This window comes from Megascapheus bottae, chromosome 16 (genome assembly GCF_031878675.1).
Source record: "Megascapheus bottae isolate mThoBot1 chromosome 16, mThoBot2.hap1, whole genome shotgun sequence".
NCBI lineage: Eukaryota > Metazoa > Chordata > Mammalia > Rodentia > Geomyidae > Megascapheus > Megascapheus bottae.
In genome coordinates, this window is record NC_143524.1 from 37,450,212 (window position 1) to 37,469,558 (window position 19,347).

Here is a 19,347-nt window from a genome sequence, read left to right on the forward strand (position 1 = left end):
GGCTGAGTCAAGAAATTTCTTCCCGAGGAGGCAAGTGGTCAACTCGTGTGGATGGATCATTGGCCTTCACTGACCTTAGGTCCCATCCCTTGAATCAACCAAAAGATCCTGGGGGTTAGAAGAGAGAACGGAGCAAGGGAAAGACAAGGGGAGAAGGAGGCAAGAGGACACTGACCTACACAATTCCTACCAACCCTCCCCCTTCAGGCTCCACACACATTCCCTCTCAAACTGCCTCATAGCGATAATGAAATGAGGTCTCACCTTGCAAGGGCCCAAACATCCAGTGCACACAGCCACATAAATAAAGCAGGGCTCACTATGTTGCTCCTTACATTGATTCCCTACGCGGCTAAAACAAAGAATTGCAGAGTGGCTTCAAACAAGAGTTTATTGATGTCTCACAATTCTGGAGGCAAAAAGTGTAGTGTGGAGGTGTTGACGGTGTTATGCTGCCTCTTCTTCGCTTCTGGCAGACATCAGCATTCCTTAGCATGACATGGCTTACAAATATATCACTCCAATTTCTGCCTTCTCTCTGTCACGGCATCTCCCTCTGTGTCTGTCGTCCCCAGGCATATCTTTTCCTTATAAGGACACAAGTAATATAGTTCATTGAGACTACTCTAATGATTGCATCTTAATTTGAGTACATCTACAAAGACTATTTCCAAATAAAGTCTAATTTCCAAGAATCAGAGGTCAGTACTTCAATGTATCTTTGTGAGAAACCCATTTTTTTTTCTGTGTGCCAACATTAGTGCCTGCACTCAAGGCCTGGACACCATCCATTAGTTTTTCATTCAAGGCTGGCTCTCTGTCACTTGAGCTACACCTCCACTTCTGGCTTTATGGATAATAGAAGACAAGAGAATATCACAGACTTTTCAACTTTCTCTGGCTTCAAATCACAATCCCCAGATATTCACCTCTTAAGTAGCTAGGATTACAGGCTTGAGCTACCAACATCAAGCTTGTGAAAAAACTGAACCACAGCAGGCCCCTTTTATTACTCCTTCTCCAGTGCTTTTGGCATCAGCTAAGGAGAAACTGAATGCGTATGAGTGCATGTGTGTGAGTGTGTGTGTGCATATATGTGGGGAGGGCGGATGTGGGGGATGGGTGTGGCCTGAGCACTGTCCCTGAGTTTCTTTTGTTCAAAGCTGGCACTCTACCACTTGAGCCACAGCTTTACTTCTGGTTTTTTAGCAGTTTATTGGAGATAAGCCCAAGGCTGGCTTCAGAACTCTGCCTCCTGACTAGCTAGTAGTACAGGCTTGAGCCACCAGTGCCTGGCTGGCCTTCTTTCCTTTCAACCCACAGCATATATTTCCTGAAGACCTTTGCTTGCTTTGGAAGGAAAAGCTGGGGATCTCGCCCATCTGCTGGTTCTTCAAGAATATAACATACTGGCTTCCCCATAGCTGCTGGAGTGGAGAATTTCCTATAAAACTAGCCCAGCTGTATACTAAATGCTCAGCCTCCAGAATCTGGGAGATGCACCTAAGCAGCAGATAGGCTCTGGGAATACAAACCCTACACTCACTCACTCAGGGCCTTGGTTTTCCCATCTGGAGAACTCAGCATGACTTGAGTATCCAACAGACACTGACGTGAATTCGTCTGGCCCAAATCAGATCCACATCCCAAGCTCCCAATTCATGCATGGCCATTTAGTAGGTGTCCCTGGAGACCTCCCTTAAAGGATCATTAGAATTATTGAAGACCCTCCTCAGGGACAGTGTACATCTTAATATGCAAATTTTGACTTGAGATAATAAAGCAGCTACTGCTTTTCTCTTCCCAAGAGCTAGTGTTTTGTGTTCACAGCCTCTCAAGAGACCCCACCCCACCCCGGCCACATTTTGGTCATTGTGAAGGGTGGCCTGCATGAACTACCAGAGCCCTGGAATCACTCAGCAACCAAGGTTCTCTCAGCAACTGCATTAATGTGACACAGATTTCCCCAGAAAAGAGAAGAAAAGACTCCGTGGCCTTTCAGGACAGAGACTACAATGATACACTGTTACAGAAGCCTGCAAAGATCAGCAAAGCCTGCCAAGAACAGAATCTGAAGGTCATGGGGTCGATTGGGTGCATCTTGAATCCAGCAATGAGCTCATTCAATAAGGTTCTGCTGAAGACTGAGGATGGAATGCACAAATTGTCTAAAGAAAGGGACACTTGGGGCCGGGAGTTTGGCCTAGTGGTAGAGTGCTTGCCTAGCATGCACGAAGACCCAGGTTTGATTCCTTGGTACCACATACATAGAATAAAAGCTGGAAATGGTGCTGAGGCTCAGGTGGTAGAGCTCTAGCCTTGAGAAAGTCCAAAAACAGTGCTCAGGCCCTGAGCTCAAGCCCAAGACTGGGAAAAAAATAAAAGGAAAGGGACACCTGAGGGCCAGACAGAGAATCGGGACACCATCATTCAGAACAATTCATATCATGAAAGTGCTCCCAGACCAATCTAGAACCTCCACACCAAACAAAGAATGTGGTGGGATAAATCAATTGAAGGAAAGACGTAAGAGTCATAGGTCATAAGTCATCTTGGGAGAGTTAGAGGAAAGAGAAGCAGCAGAAGGAAGAGGAAGAGAAGAGATTGGAAGCTGACAAAGGGGAGTGCGAAAGAGAAGAGAGGAATCATGGAGAGCGGGGAGGAAAGAGAGAAGAATAAATGGAACCCCGTGATAAAGAGCAAGCCAGGTGGTGGGCTCTGGAGCCTCAGGCTCCCTAGGAATATGCAATGTCATAGTCTGGTAGACCAACATCCCCAGTGATCTCCTTGCCTACAGATCCAGATCTGGACTCAGAGTCCAGGCAGACCTAGAGAATTCAGTAGACACCACACTGTGCAACTCTCAATGTGTACAATGTCTTAGGTTTCCTTCGATGCTTCCTAGAAGAGGCCCCACCCCCTCCAGCCAATCTTCTCCACATTCCTCTTGCAACACAATGAGCCCACGTGGTCATAAAAGCTACACAGCAGGAGAACAAAGTTGGATCTGATGACTGGGCATAAATCCCAACCCTGTTATCCTCCAGCACTAACACTGGACAAATAATAAAACCAAGCCAAGCCACTGTTTCTTCATGTGTAAAATAAGGGAGATAATGATAACAGAGTTGTGAGGAGTAAGATAATGCATTTAAGTGCAGTAAGAGATTAGTACAGTACCTGACCTGCCATAGCACCAAATGTGTGTGCATTCGAGTACAGGTTATAAGCAAAATGTTCCTGAAGCTCCAAAGGCACTGCTTTCATATCTTAAAATGGGGAGTTCCGATGACAAGAGGCCTCTTTTGACAAGCCAAAGGAGACTGCTCATCACAGTAAAATCTAGAATGCACAAAAAACTGGTAGAAACAATAACCTCTGGCTTTACCTCCTCACTTGTCCTTAACTAATTAGAGTCTCTTGGCTTCTAGCAGCCTTCCTCCTCACTTGGAAATTAGAAGCCAAAGGAATCTCCTCCGTTCCCCTCCCTTCACTCACCTCCCTGGACACAGCAGATACTAAGGAGTGCTTCCCTCACAAAACTGGGACTGCTCAGAGGTGTGCGCTCAGAGGCCTGGCCTCTTTTGCTTATGTGTCAGGGAAGAAGCAATATCAGTTGGCACAACATAAATCTTCTTCACTTCCCTATTAAACCAGAACTCTTGAACTACCCCCCACTGGGCAGTTTCACTAATAGTTTGCATCTTATCTTTGTAATAACCTGTTTTGGCTTTCCCAGACGCTGATGTCTATTGCCAAGGTTTCCATAGACAGGCCTAGAAATGAAATGTTTGATCTCCACTATATCAAAATTGCTAGACACTTATATGAGAAGAGCCTTTTCTTTCAGCCAAACTTTTTTGGAGGAAACTGGGAATGCCCAAGATGTTCCTGTGTGCCATTTGTACGACACAAATTTAGCATGTCAAGTGGTATTCCTATATACCATTGAACATATGCAGAGCCTACTTAAAAGTGTGTCTATCAGCTGGGCACGGTGGCTCACACCACACCTGTAATCCCAGCTATTCAGGAGGCTGAGATCTGAGGATCAAGGTTCAAAGCCAGCCCAGGCACCTGAGACTCTTACCTCCAATTAATCTCTAGAAAATGGTAAGCGGGGCTTGGCTAAAGGATAGGGTGGTAGCCTTGAGCTGAAGAGCTCAGGGACAGTGCCTAGGTTAAGTTCAAGCCCCATGGCCCACCAAAAAAAAAGTGTGTCTAACATCTTTCCTTCTTGAACTATTGTGACTTCAAAAGCATGCTTGGGAATGCACTACCCCTAAAGTACTTTCCTCTATGAATATGTGTCAACTTCCCCAAAACAAAATTCTAATCCTTCCTTTTTCCTTTGTACAGGGAGACATAGCTTTGGGAATGATGCTTATTTCAATCATTACTTGCTTCAAGAAATAAATCTTTCCCTACTCTTATTTCTTATGCTTGATTTTTGACTCTGTACTTACCAAAATACTTAGAATTGAACTTCATAAAGAAACAGCATCTGTCTTAAAGATGTTTGACCTCAGCAGAGTAGAAGATCATACTATGGAGAGAGAAGATGAAGAAACAGGTCCAAAACTACCTGGGGCTCTCTTTAGTACCATCAGCTTCTGCATCTGACCTAGCAGTCTCTTGCATTTTAGATAAAACTCTGGGAAGGTATTGCTAAACTTGACACATGTAGCCTCCATAGCCCTAAAGCTAAGAACATGATAAAGACAACATCTAAATCCTATATAGTTCCCATCCTGCTGTAGTCTGCCTACCTCCTAACCTCACCTATGCATTTTAGAAACATGACGATTTGTGACTTTCTTTTCTGTGACTATAAAAGCTCATGTAACCTTTTTCCTGATGAAACAAGTCACTTGGGTCACTTGAACCCATCTTCCTGGAGTCATGCTCACTCATATTTGGCACAAAATAAAGTATTTTCTTATTTCTTAAATGCAGACTTGGCATATTTTTTACCACTGCAACAAAACTATTGGGTTTGGTTATAGAATTATGAATGAGTGAACCAGAACTTCTGAGAGGAGGAACTCAGAGAATTGGAAGGGAGAGGTTGATACACAGGGAGGATTACCTACAGTTTTAGCTACTTGTCCATAGGTTGCTGGACCTTTCTGAAAGAAAGGAGCTACTTCTTTTTTTTTTTTTTTTTTTTTTTTTTTTTTTTGCCAGTCCTGGGCTTGAATCAGGGCCTGAGCACTGTCCTTGGACTTTCTCAAGGCTAGAGCTCTACCACTTGAGCCTCTCAGCACCACTTCCAGCTTTTTTTTTTTCTATATGTGGTACCGAGGAATCGAACCCGGGTCTTCATGCATGCTAGGCAAGCACTTTAACCACTAGGTCAAACTCCCGGCCCAAGGAGCTACTTCTTATAAAGCTATGCCCTCAGAACACACACAAGCATGAGGAGCCCCGGGACAGTGCTGAGTCATAAACCATCCACCCAGGAGACCTCGAGTCATGACACAATAACCCCTGTACAGGTCTCTACTATTCAGTAAGTTGCCCTCAGAGGCATGGATTTTTCTTTTTCATCTCAACCAGCAGTGATATAATGACTGCTATTCTCATTTTACAGATGGGAACTTGAGGTACAGTCGGCAAAATAATGAGTCCTCCAAAGATTTCTACTTCTTAAAATCCAGAATCTGATGGTTGTGAAAATTGATATATAAAACCCATTGGAAAGCATTTTCTTCAAAAAGGCCTTTGATCCAATAACTGCACATCTGGGAACCTATCTCAAGGAAAAACTTATAAATACAAACGCAAAACTCCAGATAGGCAAAGATAGTTATCACAGTTATTTTTATTAAAAGACTTAAACAGGGGCCAGGAGTTTGGCCTAGTGGTTAAAGAGCTTGCCTAGCATGCATGAAGACCCGGGTTCGATTCCTCAGTACCACATATAGAAAAAAGCCGGAAGTGGTGCTGAGGCTTAAGTGGTAGAGCTCTAGCCTTGAGAAAGTCCAAGGACAGTGCTCAGGCCCTGAGCTCAAGCCCAGGACTGGCCAAAAAAAAAAAAAGACTTAAACAATTTAACTCTCCAAAAATAAGGCTTAGGAAAATATATTGTGCCCTACCAATTGTATATTATATAATCAATAAAAAAAAATGTGCCCAAGCTGGGCACAATGACTCATGCCTGTAATCCTAGCTACTCGGGAGGCTGAGATCTGAGGACAAAGGTTCAAAGCCAACCTGGGAACAGCCTGAGACTCATCTCAGGAAGTGGGGCTTGGCTAAAGGGTAGGGCAGTAGCCTTAAGCTGAAGAGCTCAGGGACAGCACCCAGGCCAAGTACAAGTGCCATGACCCACAAAAAAAAAAGTGTTCTCATCTATGTACTAACATTGAATATAAATTAGGTATAATATTTAATAGAAAACATTATTTAAAACTGCATATATCATATGATTACTACTATATTTGAAAATACTATTTTAAGAAAATGAAAGATAATATTCATTATGTTTAACAGAAGTGGATCCATGAATTACATTTTTCTGTTTGTCTGAATATGTTTTATGGAGTTAATGTTAATTTAAGTTAAATTTTAATTAAGGGCAAAATTAACTTCATTAAATCTTCTTATGGTAGACTTAGCCCCAGATGTTCCCATCCCATTCCCTAGAACCTATAAACATTACATAGGAAAAGGAACTTCCCAGGTGTAATCAAGTTAGTGATACTGAAATAAGATGATTATCCTGGGTCAGGTAGGTGGACCCATGCAGTCACAAGGGCCCTTGTCACAAGAGAGGCAAGAAGATACATAATGATGAAAGTACTGGCTGGAATGGTGTGTCGAAGAGCCAGGGAATGCAGACTGCCTCAGAAAGTTAGAAACAGAAAGAAGGAGATTCTCCTTGGATCCCCCTGAAGGACTACCATCTTTTTATTTTAACTCCATAAGATCCATTTTAAACTTCTGACCTTCAGAACTACAAGACAATAAACTTGGACTTTTGGGTAATTTGTCATAGCAGCCATAAGTTACTAATACAAGGCACTCCAAAAAGATAAAATTCAAAGTAACTGGTATTTCTGGGATCAAATCTATTTTCCTTTCCTATCTCAGCATTACCCATGGAGTCCAAGCCCAGAGCCACCTATAAGGAAAGAAGGGGGATCTTCACTTCATGCCTCATGCCCCAAGAGCTATGGGCTATGGCCTATGGACTGCTCCTATTTCTCTTCCACCTCCTTCCCAGAGATTCAAGTGGGGATACACAGGAGAGTAGACAGAACTACATGAATACAAGAGCAGTTTCCTTTGTGATACTTGGCTTCTCAGCCACCAATATTTTTGTGGAAATCATTATCCATACCAACAAGCTCCAAAATTCTGAAACAAGTGAAAGCTAACAATAAATACCTAAAACGCTGTGAGTTCCACCATTTTTTAAATTGCCTGCAATTGTAGAAAACCCTAAATGTTTTGATTTTTTTAAGAGAAACATTATTGAAGGAAGTAGAGCATTTTAGAGCTGTAGCTGTTGAATCTGGTGCTTGGTTTTCTTTATATATTTTGAGATGTGTTAATCTATTTTGGAAGGGTTTAATGCACTGATACTGCAAATATCTTTCTGAGTAGAGTTGTGCAGTGGATCTAGAGATGGACGCTATATATGCCGAGGGAACAGCCCTTGGCTGAGAGACGGGATTCTAGATTAACATATACTGACATACAAATTAGGAACTAAATTCCCTCTAGGCTGTCTGAATAGGCAGCAGTACAGAGAGAGCTTGAGTCAGAGATCTTGCTATAAGCAGCACAATGGCTCTGGTTAAATTAAGCAGAAGAGAATTTATTGCTATGGGAAGGTCAGGGGTTCGGGAAAGTTGGAACACCAAGCTCAGAACCCAGCAGAACCCAATATTCGAGCCATAGGAAGCACTAACACACTAGCACTGTGACCAGCCCAATCAAGAGAAGGTTGCTGTTGCCCTTGACAACTACCCACCAACCTACTTCAGCCTTGCAATATTTGTTCCAAACTGGAAAAAAAAAATCGGGTCAGTCAAGGTGCTAACTCATCCACTGGCTATGCTCAGAGAAGATTTGGATTCTCTGGCTTTAGGTTTAGGTTTATAGAGAAAGGAAGACTATGTGAAGACAGCAATTCTATTACTCCACTGGTTTCTGGATCAATCACAACAGCATCATCTGAGAACCTCATAGAAATGTACGTTCTCAGGCTCCATCCTGGGCCTGCTGGATCAGAAGCTCTGAGGTAGAGCTCAGCTGTCTGCCCCACTTCTATGGCTGTGCTTGGGAAAATGTAAAGAGAATGAAGCAGCCATTTTCCAGAGATGGGTGGATTTCTGACCTGACAGGTATGTTTCAGTATACAATGTTCAGGTGCCACCCTGCCTCTTTTCCCAACATTACCATAGCTGTGCTTTATGTCACTCATCCTGGCTACCTATTCAATCCTCATACTGAGCATTTTCCATTTGCTGTGTCAGTGGCTCTTGTAGTAGCAACATCACTTGAGAACTTACTAAGAAGAAACATTCTAGAATATTCTGAGTTTCAGAATGAGCATCTCCACTGCAAGTTACTCACATGTGTGATCCCATCTGATTTAGGGATGCAGCTGGGAGCAAAATGAGCCCTCCAGATGATCTGGTGCACACTCATTTAAAATCACTGCCCCGCAGAAAATTCTAATACTAGTAAAGAGGTTAAAGTCCTGCTTTTAACAGTATGTTTCCAGAGTGTAGGTTAAAAGCCAAAGTTTACAGCCAAACTGACAAGACAATTGGAGGAAATTGTTTCACCAATTTTTCTTCTTATGGACATGTGCCATAAATAGTGCCCTTACAGTAGAGACAAATTTACAATCTCCCCTTGCAACCACATAGCTGTCTGTTACCCTCTCCTACTATAAACAAAAAATCTGCACTCTCCTACTTCTCAGTCCTCATGCCAGATTCCTTCCTGGGTTCCATCAAGTGGTCCAGCCCTAAATCCCAGTGAAACTACCTCCTACGCACCAAATCTGTGAATGTTCTGCATTCCCTTGCTCCAGACCATCTAAAGTCAGATCGATCTGCTGGAAGTCTGGAAAGCAAACAAATTGCTATAGTTAGTCCTCTGGCCTAAGAAACATTTTGTCTGTCCTCTGTCCCTTCTTGGACTGTACTGCCCTCCCTCCAAGCAGCCAGAATCTGGTGCTACAGTTTAGAATTCTCTGGGCTCCAACTCAGAAGTTGAGGTTTGGAAGATTTAAGCTGAGCTGGAGGGACACCATGTGGCCTTAGCTAGTATGACATAACAGGCTCAGAAACCAGTGTTTCTGAAGAGTACTATATTAATTTTGAGAATAAAAAAAATAAGCTCAAGGGGTTGGGGATTTAGCTCAGTGGAAGAGCACTTCCCTGGCATATGCAAAGCCCTGAGTTCAGTCCTCAGCTTTGGAAAAAATAAATAAATACATAAAAATAAGCTCAAATTCACCAGCAACGATGTTAAATGACCATTTTCTTGACTACTCCTTCCCTTAAATACTTTCAAACAATGACAACCACAGCACCCATACCATGGAGCGTTTCAGTCTTCCATGTTCATTAGTTTCTGCAGTTATTTCTTTCAGTGGCAATCAATACAAGACCCCCCATAAATGTTAATGTGAGGAAATTGGGTGAAGAGGCCTTGATTCACCTTGATATATGGTGATTAAGAGCTGCTTCTTAAAGTGATACAGAGGTTGCCAGCCCAACTCTGCTATGAAATCTCCAGATTTATGAGGTCTAATCTCTTCTGTACCCAAGTTTCCTCATCTGTCCAATAGAGGGAAAAGAAAATATTGCCTGCAACTCCTTTTGCAATAGCCTCAAAGAAAAAAAAGTACCTAGGAATTAACTTAACTAAGAATGTAAAGGACCTTTTTGATGAAAACTTTAAAACCCTGAAAAAGGAAATTAAAGCAGAACTGAGAAAATGGAAAAACCTCTCGTGCTCCTGGATTGAAAGAATTAACATCGTGAAAATGGCAATCTTTCCAAGGGCTACCTACAAATTCAATGCAATAAGCATCAATATCCCAATGTCATTCTTTAAAGAAATAGAAGAGGCAATCCAAAATTTCATGTGGAACAATAAAAGACCCCGTATAGCAAAAACAGTTCTTAGAAAGAACAGTGCAGGAGGAATTTCAATACCAAACTTTAGACTCTATTAAAGAGCTATAGTGACCAAAACAGCTTGGTACTGGCACAAGAACAGGCCTGAAGACCAATGGAATAGAACTGAAGATCCACAAAATTAACCCACAGTCCTATAGTCACCTAATCTTTGATAAGGGAGCAAAAAAATAGAATGGAAGAAACAAATGGTGCTGGCAGAACTGGTTAAGCACCTGCAGAAAACTAAAATTGGATTCTTCTTTGTCACCCTGTACCAGGATTAACTCCAAGTGGATCAAAGACCTCGAGGTAAAAGCAGATACACTGAAAACTTTACAAGAAGGAATAGGAGACACACTAGGTCTCCTTGGCACAGGTCAAAACTTTCTTAATAAGGACCAAGAAACACAACAAATCAGAGGAAGTCTGGGTAAATGGAACTGCATTAAACTGCAGAGCTTCTATATGGCAGAGGGCATAGTTAGCAAATTAACTAGAAAGCCTACAGAGTGGGAGAAGATCTTCACTAACCATACAACAGACAAAGGTTTCATATCTAAAATATATCAGCAGCTCAAAAAATTGAATCACTCCAAAACTGATCTCCAAAGAAACAACCATCCCATTAAAAAATGGGCCAAAGACTTAAAGAGAGTCTTCTCTGTAGAAGAAATAAGAATGGCCTATAGGCACATGAAGAAATGCTCAACATCTCTGGCCATAAAAGAAATGCAAATCAAAACAACTCTAAGATTCCACCTCACTCCAGTTAGAATGGTCAGGATCAAGAAATCTAATAACAACAGATGCTGGAGGGGATGTGACCAGGAGGGATCACTACTACACTGTTGGTGGGAGGGCAAACTTGTTCAACCACTATGCAAAGCAGTATGGCAGTTCCTCAAAAAACTAAACCCCTATGACCCAGCAATTCCACTACTTGGCATTTACCCAACCATCCAGAAACAAGGACATACTAAATCCACTAGCACAATGATGTTCATTGCAGCACTTTTTACTATAGCAAAGATATGGAATCAACCCAGATGTCCCTCACTTGATGAGTGGATCAACAAGATGTGGTATTTATACACAATGGGATTCTATGCTGCTGTCAGAAAGAATGGCATTGCCCCATTTGTAAGGAAATGGAAAGACTTAGAAAAAATCATATTAAGTGAAGTAAGCCAGACTCAAAGGAACATAGGCTCAATAGTTTCCCTCATTTGTCATAATCAGTAGAAACCTTGGGCAGAGATTTACAATAGAGCAAAATCTAGATACATAAGGCCATATAGTGTGATGCTAAATGAAAGGACCTCCAAGATATAGAAACAAAAGCCATATAATGAGTGACTGTTTTCCTTAATGTACTATGTTATCTCTCATCTCTTTTGCTGTCCCTTGGTTATCTCATATTGTTACAGTATTTTACCTTGTTATCTGATATATTGTATATATGCTTATTTGGTTATTTGAAATAGGATAGGGAAGGGAGGAAAACAAGATGAGGGGTGGGGGTGGGGGAGGGAAATGGGGACCAAGACATGAGAAGGATATCAATGTTTGTGAAGTAATGCACCTTCTATCTGGTGAATATAATGTAACCCTTCTATTAATTACAATAAAAAATAGATGGAAAAAAAAGAAAATATTGCCTGCTACTCTAGGTCATCAGGAGAACTAAATGAGACACATTTAGCATATCCTGGCCTGTACAACCCTAACCTAACACTAGCAACACTTTTAAATGTGTCCTCATTGGAACCACAACAGGCACCAACTGAACACTTTCACCAGAAGGAATCCTTGACCTTGTAAACCCATCAGCTGGCCAATAGTTTATATCAAAGATCACCTCAAAACAGTCTTATATTCTAAGTCTCTGAATAAATTTGATGTCATAGATGAAGAAACTGAAGCACTGAGCAGTTAAGGAAAGCTATGGGCACATGCCTGGGCTATACGTTTTGTCTTTCCCCTGGACTGCTCCAAGCATGCAGCAGGAACAGTGGATTCCCCATCCCCACCCCCCATGGCCCTGGAGCCTAGGGCAGTGGCCTGCACATTGTAGCCACTCCGTAAATATTTGTCCAATAAATCAAAAAAAAAATATGCAAACACTGTCCCTTCCATCTGTGAGCCTCAGCCGGGACCCAGGCAACAACACTTCCCCCTCCTCTGCTCTCCTCCCTGCCTAGGCAACTGTCCTTTCCTCCCTTCCCTGGAAAGCCTGACTCCTAGAGCAAGAGTTCAACACTTCCTTCAGCCCAGCCCTGTCACTGATCAAGTGAGGAAGGGCCAAGGAAAGGCTTTCCATTGTTGAGTCTTTTATTTGGCAATGTCAGAGGGAGCTCTGGCTTGGCTCTTCTTTCTACCGGTTTCTGCCGAGCTTTTCCCTCACAGCTGTTGCTCCCTCCCTCGGTCCCTTTGGCTCAGTTTCTGTTCCCTCCTTCCTTTCGGCTCTCCTCCCTGTCTTTTCCACCCAGTTCCCTTCCCCCTTAGTCCCATCTACTGTTCTCTCTAGGCTTTCCACACCCTTTTCTTCTCTGACCTCTCTCCATCACTCCCTTTGGTTTGGGGCCAATCTCTCCCTTGCTCTCTTTGTCCCCTACCATCTCCTCTCCCTTCAGTCCTCCCTAGCCTCTCCTGCCCTCCCTGAAGGAGGTCAGCTGGCTGCCCTAGCTCCCTCCTCCTTGCGTCAGAGCTTCCTCAGGGCCTGCTAGGCCTCCTGGCCCTGCCCTTGGTCCTCAGAGGCCTTGGTAGCCCAGACTCCTACCTCTGGAGACCTCATTAGGGGCCCTCACCTTACACTACCTAGCTCCCCTCCCTCCCCAGTGGCCACCTCCCCTCCCCTGGCTGCCCCCAACTCCCAGCCATCAAGAATGGAAGGAAATGGAGCAGAATTCCCAACCTCAGCTGAAGTTTCTTCCTCAGGTCTGCTGCACAGGGTGTGGCGACTGTCCTCATCCACACACACACACACACCCCTACTGCACAGGGGAATCTTCTGGAGCTAGTGGAAAAAGAAAACAAAGCACAAAATGCATTGGAAATAAAGGAGATCCCAGAAATGAGTAGTCCTGGAAGGAATTACTTACTGGGCATGTCTCTTATGCTTATACTACTCTAAGTGTTTCACTCATCATTTTATTTTGGTCCTCATCTGCTCAAAACACATCATAATCCTCATTTCACAGATGGGAAAACTGGGTCTCTATTTTATTGCTCAGTGTCACACAACTGCTAAGTCGCCCTGCTAGGATTCAAGTGTGTGTGTGTGTGTGTGTGTGTGTGTGTGTGTGTGTGTGTGTGTGTAATTATTTACTATTATTATTATGAAGGTGATGTACAGAGGGGTTAGCATTTCTTAGGTCAGATACTTCTAGAATTCTTCAGCTGTCTAATTTACTTCAAAATTTATCCAGCTACAGAGACAAGGCACTGTGGGATCTTGGACTAAGGCTGAAGGCTTTCCATAAAGGAAAAAGGAAGAGGCTTCCTAGAGAAAGTGAAGTCAGTGGATTTTAAGGATTGAATAGAGCTCCTTCAGTAAGTAGTCAAAGTACACAAGGCAAAGGAATGGTACATTCAAACTCCTTTGATGAGCTGTGATATTTTTTCTTTTTGTTGTTGTTGTTGTTGGGGGGGGGGGGGGAGTTGCCAGTCCTTGGGCTTGAACTCAGGACCTGGGCACTGTTCTTGGGCTTTCTCAAGGCTATCCCTCTACCACTTGAGCCACAGCACCACTTCCAGCTTTTTCTAGGTATGTGGTATCGAAGAATCAAACCTGGCAATTTGTGCATGCTAGGCAAGCACTCTACCACTAGGTAAAACTCCTGGCCCCTGTTTTTTTTTTCTTTCTTTAGTAAACATTTAAAAACTCTGAAATAATTTCTGAGCAAGTAGCTGTTATTCAATTGCAGAATTTTTCTGAAGGTCCCAACTTGATTAGACTGATAAATAATGTCAAATTAATACTTAACACTAGTAGTCAAGTTAAATGTTAAAAGGGAAAAATATTGCCCATAATGCTACTTACCTACCCACCTTTCACTCTAAATTTCTTCCCAGTTCTAGCCAGAGTAGGAGCACTGGCTGGGCAGTATGGATGCAGTCCTATAAACATGCTCTATTAGTGCAAGCCAATGAATGACAGAGTGATGGGATTTTACACTAAGTAGCTGTTTTCCGTCTGTCTAAAGTACTATGTTTATGTTACAGAAACAACTTAGTATCTCCATAGGAACCAATCACCTCTTGTGCACAAAGAAGACATTTCATCTCAGGTTTCACACAAGAGACTTTGTCCCTACCAACTGCGCCAGTCTCCTTCCCACAAAGCCTCCACACTAGCCTCAAACTGCCCTGTCTACCCAATGTGCTGAGACCATTCCAGAAGCACTCCCATCTCTGGAATTTTCCTCTATCCACTTCTTCCAGTACATGTCCTCGGATATCTTCATTCACACCCCCATTCTTAGGATTCCAAATAAAATCCTAATTTGTCAATAAAGTTTTCTCAGAATCCTCAAGGACTGGATTGTTCCAGCTTCTGAAACCCTGGATTCCTATTACCCATAACATTTGTTGCATTATTTGCAAACATGTTCAGTGCCTAGATCTGAAGATCTTAGAGGCAGACTATATGTTCCATCTCTCCTCCTGCCTTTTTCTGCTAACAGCAGACGCTTTACAAAAGTGAGTGGTTTCTAAGATTGCTAGTGTTAAGTGCTACAAAACACTCTAACTTCTCGACATAGGGGGAAAAATGTGACTCAGAAGTCACACTAATCCAGATTCAAATTCTCAAATGTCCACTTTCTGATGATATGGGCTGGGGAAGTCTCTGAACCTCTCTAAGCCTCAATTTTCTCATCCATAAAATAGATATAGTAATCAGACTATTAATAGCACCTAAGCAGGTAACGCTTCACACTTTGTGTATCAAATGCACTATAAAAGTAGTTAGTAGGGGCCGGGAGTTTGGCCTAGTGGTTAAAGTGCTTGCCTAGCATGCATGAAGACCCGGGTTCGGTTCCTCCGTACCACATATAGAAAAAAAAAAAGCCGGAAGTGGTGTTGAGGCTCAAGTGGTAGAGCTCTAGCCTTGAGAAAGTCCAAGGACAGTGCTCAGGCCCTGAGCTCAAGCCCAGGACTGGCAAAAAAAAAAAAAAAAAAAAAAAAAAAAAAAAAGTAGTTAGTGCTCTTTTTCCCCCCAGTACTGAGGTTCGAACTCAGGGACTCTCACTCAAATCAACATTCTTGCTCACAACTGGTATTCTACCACTTACACTTTACCTCCAGCCATCATTTTGCTGGTTACTTGGAGATAGTCACCCAGCTTGTTTTATTATTCCTAATAAAGATAAAGAAAAGGCAGACTAGTTTTCTAAGAGACTTCATTATCCACCAACATAATGAAATTTATCTGTCACAGAATTTCACATTGAAGATCAGTAACAACTGAATGAAATTTCATAGCTCAGAGATTTTGCTATCCATTGCCAGAGGTCCCTAGAGATATGCTCACTTGAGCAGTCAGCAACTTCGTTTCCAGAGTTTGGAAAGTCAGAACTGGAAGTAGATCCAGGGACAATCCTTGATTTGTGCCCCAGGAAGCAGCAGCCTTGACACAGCCATCTAACAAGGGGAGTCACGTGGCAGGCAAGTGGCAGAACTGAAATTGTGAACCTTAATATTCTGACTTCCAGTTCAGAATTCAGCATCACCCTATCTCACTGGCTCCTCCAAGAAAGAGCAGTGTTGTGTGGCTCCTGCTTTATGTGTTGGCAACCCTGGGATTTGATCTTCTCCAACTGTGTTTATTCCTGTGCATTCCACTGTGTGTCTGTCATTATTGACTTCAGGAAAAAGATTTGAGCTGTTAGACGCAAAACAATTCTGTTGCTAAAATCTTCTGTTTCCTCCAAGACCTCTAAATCCTGCCTTTTCTAAAAGTGAATTTGGTCAATGTTCTGCATCTTCTCCTTAATGCCCCTGGCTCCACATTTGAATCCAGACTCTGTGCAGGTAGGTCTGAGGAATATGAGAGTCACCAAACCTTCAGAAGCTCTTATGCAGATACACTTGTGTCTAAACTGGGGGGAGGGGGGACTCTGCAGAGACACGTGCCATGTTCCTGAAACCATGCAGGCACTCATGGTTGTGGTTTCCCTTAGGAAGAAAGTGAGGTAGAGAAGTGAACATTTGTGGAGGAAATGATTAATTACCAAAGATGCAGTTCGCCACCACTGCAGCCCCATCAGTCATTTCTGAGCAACTAAAATTCTGCAAACAGAATCACCACCTACCTGGCTTCCAGGGCACAGCTTAGCTCTTCTCTCCCCACTCTGGGGTTTGCTCAGCTGACAGATTACAGGAGATTCCTGGCGTAAAGAACTCATAATAAAATTTGGATGGTGATGCATCTTGCCTGAATCAAATTTAACAGTCATGATGGCCCACATCGAGTCATCTGGCAGAGAGATTCCATCCCTATGAAGCAGAAATCTGCCTTATTGTTAGGGAAGCCCCACTGAGTCGAGGTATAAAATAGACTCAGCTGAATTTCCTTTCCATCTGTCATCTTCAGTGCATTCATCCATGACTCCTACCCTGGAAAGCCAACAGGTGTGCTGCTGGCTCAGTGGGGCCTCTCTACAACCTTGACCTCACTTGGTCTTCACACCTGGCCTCTGAATCCCATGTACCTGCCAGGACAATGCTGAGTACCAACCATCACACCAGCTGACACTGAGGTCAAGAATCCATGATACCACCCCATCTGGAAGCAGGAATGTGCCATTCCCTACTCTAACTCTAGGCCTGGATAAATGGTCCAACTCCCAGATGGGCTTTTTCATTAATCTCACACTGGATGCCAAGGGTTTTGTTAGATGTATTATAAGCCTTATCTGATTTTGTTCTCCTGATAGACTTTATTATGCCCATTTTATATTTGAGGAGACAGTAGCCCAAAGACCAAATGACTAATCTGACTTCATAAAATATGTGGCAGAGACTATGTTATTTCTCTATTTTTTGCCCTTTGGTCAATCTCATATTGTTACTGTATCTGCCTTTGTTACCTGGTATATTGTATGTATGTTGATTTGCTTATTTGAAATAGGAAAGGGAAGGGGGAAAACAAGATGAGGGGGAGGGGTGGAGGAAGAGAAATGGGAACAAAAACATGAGAAGGGGTATCAATGTGTGAGAAGTAATGTGCCTACTACCTGGCAAATGTAACTGTAACCCCTCTATACATTACTCCAACAATAAAAAATAAAATTAAAAAATAAAAAAAATGTGGCAGAGCAAAATTAATACCTAAAAGCCCAAGCTTATAGTCATGCACTGAGGAAGCTGGTCTCACTGCCTTTCTCTGTTGAGATCTGGCACTGTGGACCTAAGACACCAGGCATGTGGGACTGGAGACAGCTAGAGTTGGTCCTAGCCTGGCTTCATTGGTCCATCTGTTCATCCTTCCAGCAGACGTTCACACCTACTGTGTGCCAGGACCCCAGCAGGTGCTGAAGCATCAGAATGGTGTAAAGGTCCCGGCCTTCTCAGGAGAATTGTTTTTCCAGTCCTGGGCCTTGAACTCAGGGCCTGAGCACTGTCCTTGGGCTTTCTCCAGGCTAGAGCTCTACCACTTGAGCCACAGCAGCACTTCTGGCTTTTTTTTCTATGTATATGGTACAGAGGAATCGAACCTGGATGTTCGTGCATTCTAGGCAAGCGCTCTACCACTAGGCCAAACGCCCAGCCTCTCTGGAGGATCTTAAAGACAAACAAAGACTTACTATGGAGTCTTGTCGCTCTGTGGCCATGTTTGATCACTGTACCATCAGAGATCATCTTTGCAAAAGGACCTTGCAACGTCCAGAGCACATTGCTGAGAATCCCACAGGAGGCATTTATTCCCAGAGAACCTCAAACAGAAGAAACAGTCACCTAAAACCAGCCTCTCCACCTTGCTGTACGTTCTTCATTTGAATGAACTAGTACCAGAAATATCTCTAGATCCATCATAATTGAGAATGTTTTATGTTTGTTTTTCCATTTTTTTATTTATTTTTAGCAATATTGACATTGAACTTCAGGGCCTCAGCAAGTATGCTACCACTTGAGCCATACCCAAGTTCTTTTGTGGGTTTGGGTTGCTTTTGTTGTTGTTTATGTTTGTTTTTGTGATAGTATCTCAAAGTTTTGCCCGGACCAGCCTTAGACCACAATCCACCTAGCTCTTCTTTGTGAGTAGCTATTTAGGATACAAGCATGGACCACCAAGCCCTCCCCATGATACTTTTTTTAGTTAGTGGAGTCACCTATTAGAGAAGGACTAAAGGCCCTGGCCAACTTCTAAGTGGACCGATATCACCTAACATTTGTTTTGCCCTTAGTGATGTCTGTGTTTTGTTTTTTCCTTCTTATGGGAAGTCAGTGGGGTTAGACAATCATGGATGACTGGTACTGCAGTCTTCTGTGGGCACCTTCCAGAAACCATTTAACCCCCCTCTGTGCCTCTGGGTGAGTATAGACAGGAAACTGAGCTTTGCTGCAGCAACTTCACATGCAGAAGAATAGAGGGGCCATCGAATGGTCTCAGCTCATCATCACTAATCCCATTGCCAAGGGCTAAGCCCACAGAACCTCTTCATTTCTTCCAACAAATGAAATGTAAATAGATGCTGGATTCTGTAGAAATTCTTCTGTACCAAGGAATCTTTTGGCTTGCAATTTAAGGCTCCTTGCTCAGGACAGAGCAAGTCTACACACAGGGACTGCCATCCCAGTTTCTTCCCCAGGGAGGTAACCAGAAAACCAGAAGAGTTGGAGAGTATGCACTGAACTCCAGGCCAACGACTTCCGTTCCTGCCCAGTTAGACCAAGAAGGGCACTGAAATAACTAGCAGATCCTAGAGGTCTTCCTTATCCAGAAGAACTCTGCCTTCGGTAACCAAGTGAAAAATAATGCTGTCAGATCTTCACAAAGCTTTCCATAGAAAATAAGGGAAAACAAAAAGTAGACCTTTTCCTGGCTGTAGATCTTCATGATCTACAATTTATATACCTCACTCCTTAATCACAAGACTCTAGATTAGCTTGGTCTAGACAAAGTGCTTCCCTGATATTGCCAAGACTTTGAGCAGAGACTTCTTAGTAGGGATGGTTAATCAAAAAGGCATTATGT

At 42.9% G+C, this 19,347-nt stretch overlaps 1 long non-coding RNA gene across 1 annotated transcript; it reads right to left on the reverse strand.

The window, feature by feature from the left end:
- Positions 1–344: 344 nt before the first annotated feature.
- Positions 345–14,308, reverse strand: LOC150053174 (uncharacterized). The gene is made up of 3 exons (XR_016538154.1): positions 14,191–14,308; positions 13,063–13,164; positions 345–587 (listed from the first exon to the last, which is right to left on the reverse strand). It is a non-coding gene; the product is annotated as an uncharacterized LOC150053174 (long non-coding RNA).
- Positions 14,309–19,347: the final 5,039 nt, after the last annotated feature.